We start from the raw sequence: 8,400 nt of genomic DNA on the forward strand, positions 1-8,400 counted from the left end.
GGGATCAAAACAACATAGTAATATATAAGAGAGTACCGAGCACATGCGCAGTCCATCTCCACCATATAAAAATAGTGTGAGATATGTGCCGTAGATCAACAAATATATATTGAAAACATAATGCTCATTAGTAACCAATAATTAATAGACCAGTCGCACATAGATGAAGGACTAAAAAAACATATAAAATGTCCATCATACTATCTGGGAGGAGTATAAGGACTAAGAGACTAATTACTCATAATGAGTAATATTCCAAAATAACTAATACAGTGATAATTAATAAAGAAAATTAAGAAAAAGTACAGAAATAACCAGGATAAACCATCTCATAATGTACAAATATAGAACAGAAATAAGGATGAACGAATAGAACTAATAAAATATAATATAATAATATCACCACCTAGATAATTATCTAATATATAAATGCTTAGTGGCGTCTGTCTTTCTGTGTGTGTGTGAAAAAAAAAAAACAAGTTGCAGCGCCACCTGCTGGGCAGAGTTATATACTGACCTACTAAATTCTTAGTGTGTGTGGGGGAAAAAAATTCAAAAAGGGCTGAAGTTTGGTAGGGCTCAAACTCATTTCGTGAGGTAATTTTACCTCATGAACACAAATGTGTAGAGGCTTGCGTTAGTGTGTGTGTGTGTGTGTGGAAAAAACTATTTTCTCAGAAAGGGCTCATCCAATTGACCTGAAATTTGGTATACTGACATTATTTGACAAAAAAATTAGAATAGTCAAGTCAGTTAACTTCCATCATCCCCCCTTCCCCCGTGGGAGGGGTAGTAAAGGCTAAATTTACGAGTTGAGGGGTCAAACTCATTTTCGTGAGGTAATTTTACCTTGTGAACACACATTAAAAAGGCCGCTTGCGTCGGGAACTAACGCTCTTCCCCTGAGGAGGCCTGGGCTAGGTCCAAATGCATGACAAGAACCTTTTTAAGACCTTAAGTAGCTTGATTTGACTAGAATGCATGAGTATCATGCACGGGTTAACTTGTATAATGTAATAAGTATTGGCTACATGCTAAACAGTGAACCAGAAAAAGTAACTAGGAATAGCCATAACTGACACCTCTACAAAAAGGAGTCTAAGATACAAACAAATACTGCCTCCACATAACAAATGGAGGTCCACAATGCTATACATACATAAATATTAGAGAAATGGATGCAGGACTAAGTGAACACAACTCAATCCTAATGAAAATAGACAAGTTACCTATAACGACTGAATAGCAGAAATCAATTAATAAGGAGAGAACTGAAACAATAAGGGAAGGGAGGATAGTAACCAGGGCCATTAAAGAAATGGGGCTATCTCATAATAATCATTGAGACCAAAGGGAACAAGAGTATTAAGTGTAAAGATCCAGTACATCTCACGTTGGGACAATTTTTTGTTTAAGTCTTCCCCTCTTGGGCCAAGTTCAACTTGTTCTATGGCCATAAATTTAAGGAATTGGGGATCGGCTTGATGTTTCTCCACGAAATGTTTCGGAAAAGAGTGACTCAATATCCTGTTCTTGATGCTTCTAACATGTTCTTGTATGCGGAGTTTCAAGACCCTTTTGGTCTTTCCTACATATTTAAGACCACAGTCGCATTCAAGAAGGTATACAACAGAAGAAGACAAACAATTGAGATGCTTATTGATGTTAAATTGCTGAGTATTACTAGAATTACAAAAAGACCTACTGATAGGATACGAATATCTGCACATGTTACAATGATTGCAACGAGTGCTACCTTTAATGTTCAGAAAAGAAGGGGGAATGGAAGCAGAACCCTCTTTAAGTCTACTGGGGGCTAGAATTTCTTTGAGGTTTCGGCTTTTCTTAAAAATGATATTGGGTTTCTCAGGAAGTATCTCATGAAGTACTGGGTCCCTCCTTAACACATTCCAATGTTTATTAAGAACCGATCTAATATGCCCCTCCTTGCTGTTATATGTAGTAATAAATGGGGCAAAAAAATCTCTCTTCTCGGTCTTATTATATTGGAGATGATTAGTACATTCTAATTTCTTAGTTTTTTCTACTGCTTCCACTAAAAGATTTTCAGGGTAACCTCTCTGCTTAAACCTATTAGAGTATACCTCTAGTTATATTGGAGAAGATTGCTGGCTATAGCAGTGTGCTGGGGGAAAAAATGTTGTGTGTATGTTCCTTGCAGGATAACCCCACCCTTTCAAGCACCTGTTATGGCCTATAACTTGATTTGAGCAGCTTCCACTTTTGTATTTGTCTGAGAGGCATGTTGGTGTCAGTAGTTGAGAGGGGGTACTGGCACTGAATTGCTGTTTGGAGGCTTCTGGGGTACCTCTTTGGTAAGTTGGCTCTCAATTTAAAAACACATATGTATGGCCCAAATATATGGGACTCTCATTGTTTAGAGTAGGACCATCCTATTAGCAAAAGCGCCTTGGCGTGGCGGATGGCTTAAACATACATTTGCAAATGTGTGCAACAAAGACTTTTGCATTTTTATCTACAGTAGAAATGGCAGATCTGTTGCTGGCTATAGCAGTGTGCTGGGGGAAAAAATGTTGTGTGTATGTTCCTTGCAGGATAACCCCACCCTTTCAAGCACCTGTTATGGCCTATAACTTGATTTGAGCAGCTTCCACTTTTGTATATACCTCTAGTTGGTCATTACAGAATGTATCTTCGCTACAGTTACGTTTGATGCGTTGAAATTGAGAATATGGTATATTCATTTTGCATCTCTTAACATGAGAGCTGTTAAAGTGAATGTAACTGTTCGTGTCAACATGCTTCATATAATTACGTGTTACAATAGCATCACCTTGCCCCAAAAGGATTAAATCCAGATATTAGATCTTAGTTTTATCATACTTCATAGTGAATTTAAGATTAAATTCATTATTATTGATATAAAGAAAGAAATTCTGAAGACACACAATGTCTCCTTTCCAAATCAAAATAATATCGTCGATATACCTTTTGTATAGGACGATGTTGTTGGTAAATTCATTAGGGGCATATATGAATTGCTCCTCCCATACGCCCATAAAGATATTAGCAAAATTAGGCGCAAATGTTGTGCCCATAGCGGTGCCACATGTCTGTAGGTAAAATTTATTACAAAATTGGAAATAGTTATGTTTCAATATATATTGTATAAGGATACAAATGAAATCCTGATGGGTAGGAGAGAGACTATTATCCAACGCCAAGACTTGTTTAACAGCAGAGATACCTTTATCATGTTCGATAGAGATATAGAGAGCTTGGACGTCGATGGTGACCCAATAAAGGTCCTCATCCCATTTGTAATTTTGAAGAATTTGTAGAATATGCATAGTATCCTTAATGTAAGATCTCAAAGTCAATACATATTGGCGAAGGAAAACATCTACATAATTTGAAATGTTGGAGGTCAATGAGTCAATACCAGCGACTATTGGCCTCCCAAGTGGATCTATCAGACTTTTATGAATTTTTGGCAGGTGATAAAAAATGGGCAACACTGGGAAATTAGTCATCATGAACTGAAACTCATCTTTAATGATGATATTTCTATGGAGTGCATTAATCAATATATCTCTCAATTCAGAAACAAAGCAATCTGTAGGGTCACTCTCTAAGGGACGATTAGATGATGTATCTCCTAAAAGTCTTTCTGCTTCTTTGATGTAATCTGACATGTCCTGTAGCACAATGCCACCTCCCTTGTCAGCTTGTCTAATAACAAGTTCAAGGTTATTCTTCAAACTATCAATGGCCTTACTTTCCTTATTATCAAGATTATGAGGATAGCGTACCTTATTTGTATATTCACAAAGGTCACCCGTAATTAAATCCTGAAAAATTTCGATGTGTTTACTTTTAGACTCCAAACGAAAAAATTTCGAAGGAGGTTTTAGTCCTGACAAATAATTATATGAAGCTTGTTGACACGAACAGTTACCTTCACTTTAACAGCTCTCATGTAAAGAGATGCAAAATGAATATACCATATTCTCAATTTCAACGCATCAAACGTAACTGTAGCGAAGATACATTCTGTAATGACCAACTAGAGGTATACTCTAATAGGTTTAAGCAGAGAGGTTACCCTGAAAATCTTTTAGTGGAATCAGTAGAAAAAACGTAGAAATTAGAACGTACTAATCTTCTCCAATATAATAAGACCGAGAAGAGAGATTTTTTTGCCCCATTTATTACTACATATAACAGCAAGGAGGGGCATATTAGATCGGTTCTTAATAAACATTGAAATGTGTTAAGGAGGGACCCAGTACTTCATGAGATACTTCCTGAGAAACCCAATATCATTTTTAAGAAAAGCCGAAACCTCAAAGAAATTCTAGCCCCCAGTAGACTTAAAGAGGGTTCTGCTTCCATTCCCCCTTCTTTTCTGAATATTAAAGGTAGCACTCGTTGCAATCATTGTAACATCTGCAGATATTCATCTCCTATCAGTAGGTCTTTTTGTAATTCTAGTAATACTTAGCAATTTACCATCAGTAAGCATCTTAATTGTTTGTCTTCTTCTGTGGTATACCTTCTTAAATGCGACTGCAGTCATAAATATGTAGGAAAGACCAAAAGGGTCTTGAAACTCCGCATACAAGAACATGTTAGAAGCATCAAGAACAGGATATTGAGTCACTCTGTTCTGAGACATTTCGTGGAGAAACATCAAGCCGATCCCCAATTCCTTAAATTTATGGCGATAGAACAAGTTGAACTTGGCCCAAGAGGGGGAGACTTAAACAAAAAATTGTCCCAATGTGAGATGTACTGGATCTTTACACTTAATACTCTTGTTCCCTTTGGTCTCAATGATTATTATGAGATAGCTTCATTTCTTTAATCATCATCATCATCATCATTTATTTATATAGCGCCACTAATTCCGCAGCGCTGTACAGAGAACTCATTCACAACAGTCCCTGCTCCATTGGAGCTTACAGTCTAAATTTCCTACTATAGACACACACTCACACACAGACAGACAGAGAGGGAGAGACTAGGGTCAATTTTTGATTGCAGCCAATTAACCTACCAGTATGTTTTTGGAGTGTGGGAGGAAAAAGGGAGCACCCGGAGGAAACCCACGCAAACACAGGGAGACCATACAAACTCCACACAGATAAGGCCATGGTCGGGAATCAAACTCATGACCCCAGTGCTGTGAGACAGACGTGCTAACCACTAGGCCACTGTGCTGCCCTATTTAATGGCCCTGGTTACTATCCTCCCTTCCCTTATTGTTTCAGTTCTCTCTTTATTAATTGATTTCTGCTATTCAGTCGTTATAGGTAACTTGTCTATTTTCATTAGGATTGAGTTGTGGTTACTTAGTCCTGCATCCATTTCTCTAATATTTATGTATGTATAGCATTGTGGACCTCCATTTGTTATGTGGAGGCAGTATTTGTTTGTATCTTAGACTCCTTTTTGTAGAGGTGTCAGTTATGGCTATTCCTAGTTACTTTTTCTGGTTCACTGTTTGGCATGTAGCCAATACTTATTACATTATACAAGTTAACCCGTGCATGATACTCATGCATTCTAGTCAAATCAAGCTACTTAAGGTCTTAAAAAGGTTCTTGTCATGCATTTGGACCTAGCCCTGGCCTCCTCAGGGGAAGAGCTTTAGTTCCCGACGCAAGCGGCCTTTTTAATGTGTGTTCATAAGGTAAAATTACCTCACGAAAATGAGTTTGACCCCTCAACTCGTAAATTTAGCCTTTACTACCCCTCCCACGGGGGGAAGGGGGGGATGATGAAAGTTAACTGACTTGACTATTCTAATTTTTTTGTCAAATAATGTCAGTATACCAAATTTCAGGTCAACTGGATGAGCCCTTTCTGAGAAAATAGTTTTTTCCACACACACACACACACTAACGCACGCCTCTACACATGTGTGTTCATGAGGTAACAATACCTCACGAAAATGAGTTTGAGCTCTACCAAATTTCAGCCCTTTTTGAATTTTTTTCCCCCACACACACTAAGAATTTAGTAGGTTAGTGTATAACTCTGCCCAGCAGGTGGCGCTGCAACTTGGATTTTTTTTCCCACACACACACAGACAGACAGACGCCACTAAGCATTTATATATTAGATAATTATCTAGGTGGTGATATTATTATATTATATTTTATTAGTTCTATTCGTTCATCCTTATTTCTGTTCTATATTTGTACATTATGAGATGGTTTATCCTGGTTATTTCTGTACTTTTTCTTAATTTTCTTTATTAATTATCACTGTATTAGTTATTTTGGAATATTACTCATTATGAGTAATTAGTCTCTTAGTCCTTATACTCCTCCCAGATAGTATGATGGACATTTTATATGTTTTTTTAGTCCTTCATCTATGTGCGACTGGTCTATTAATTATTGGTTACTAATGAGCATTATGTTTTCAATATATATTTGTTGATCTACGGAACATATCTCACACTATTTTTATATGGTGGAGATGGACTGCGCATGTGCTCGGTACTCTCTTATATATTACTATGTTGTTTTGATCCCATATCTGAGTGTTTCATTTAGGGTATGCATCCATATATCTGCTATTTGTTGTTGATTACTTGCTGTTATGAGTCCTATCTTTATGTGTGATATCCCGACTTGCGCTGAGGGATCACTGTCCGTTACTGCGCATGTGCTGACTGACGGAGCTCATCCCTACACGTCATCACGCTAGCGTGGGTGGACGCAGCGTGCTTCCGGGTGTGAGTCCTAACATGGCGCCAACGGGTATAAAGTGTGGCTCCGTTTTTACATCTACTCTGTTGAACTTTTTCTCCTGATGAAGTCCTTTAATCTTATGGACGAAATGCTTTGAGGATTCATTTGTTCATCTCGATATTACGGTTTCTTACCCTGTGGATACTGGATATATTTATTTCCAGCTAAGCGGCTGTGGGATCACAGTAAGAACTTAACGCTATAATTCCACAAGATTACATGCATTTCCAGATGAATACTGTTGAAAGATACCTTTATGTGCTTTGCCTTGTTATTTTATGTAAGTGGGATACTTACTGTTTTATTAAAATTAGTGTCATACAGTATTACACTATTTTAGTCTTTTTATCATGTCTATGTTCTGAAAATACATCTGTAATCGATGATTGTCCCGTCGAGGAGCTGTCCTTCTATGCCATAGCTGACTGTGAAATATCACCTGCTTCACGTTTTGAGCTTGTCAAGTTCTCTATCTGGTACGCAGAATCGCTTATATGTGATGATTTCACCTGCGAATTGACTTATTGCACTCACAATTGTGGTTTTCTTATACTATCTGCATTTTGGTATTCACTATTATCACTATAGGGAATCTATTGTGGTAATTCCTTTATTTTCTATTTGTATATTGTGTTTGGTAATACACTATGTGGCGCCCTGTTCTTTTTATATTGTCTTATATACATATATATATATATATATATATATATATATATGTATATATATATATTTATTTATTTTTTATTTATTTTTTGTGACAAAGTCACTGGATTGGTGCTAAATGGTAGAGATATGCCACACAGTAATCGAAGCGGGGGTGTATATGGTGGTATGCTATACTGCCATTTCTCCCTCAGCCTTCGTTATAAAACTATGAAACTCCATTCACTTCCATTCCCATTACATTTTTCATACCACCATACCTAAATTTCCGCTTCTCTGGGTGTGACTATACTCAAGCAGAACAAGCCTGCATTTCGAATGCACGGATAGCAGTACCTTTCCATGTTAAACAAGCAATTTACATGGGTAAACATATGTCCAGAAGTATGCACATGGACAAATGAGTTTGCAATGAAGTATACGGACAAATATTCTATTTTGTCTTGCACTGACTGAACTTAGCCAATGACCAAGTGCTGCTCTGTGCTTAACAAAAATCATTTTTATTTGTATAAATCTTAAGTATTTACTACAATACCTGGAGCCATGCACTTGGAACTGTTAAAAGTAATTGTAAATGTTTAAGGCTATATAATACTATGTAACATGTTGGCCATTAGGGGGACTTCACCATATACCTTTGTCATCAAATTAAAAAAGATACATTTTAGTGGCTAATAAAAATAAAACATTTGCAGCAAGTATCAGACTTTGTCAGGCAAACTCATAATGTAAACTTACATTACACCACATAACAAACAGCAAGAAAAGAACTACATAAATAAAAGATTACCCTAACCCAAATACACTTGTAATTATCAGTATAAAAAAACAGATAGGCAATTTTGGCCTCAGATTGTAAAATATAACAATTAGATTCAGATAACTATAGTAGTGTCTTTGACTATGCAGTTACTTACAGGCGTGCTACAATAAAGTGGGCGCAGATAATCCATACTTTCCAACTCTCCCGGAAAGTCCGGGAGACTCC

The sequence above is a fragment of the Mixophyes fleayi genome, chromosome 1 (assembly GCF_038048845.1).
Source record: "Mixophyes fleayi isolate aMixFle1 chromosome 1, aMixFle1.hap1, whole genome shotgun sequence".
NCBI classification, from domain to species: Eukaryota; Metazoa; Chordata; class Amphibia; order Anura; family Limnodynastidae; genus Mixophyes; species Mixophyes fleayi.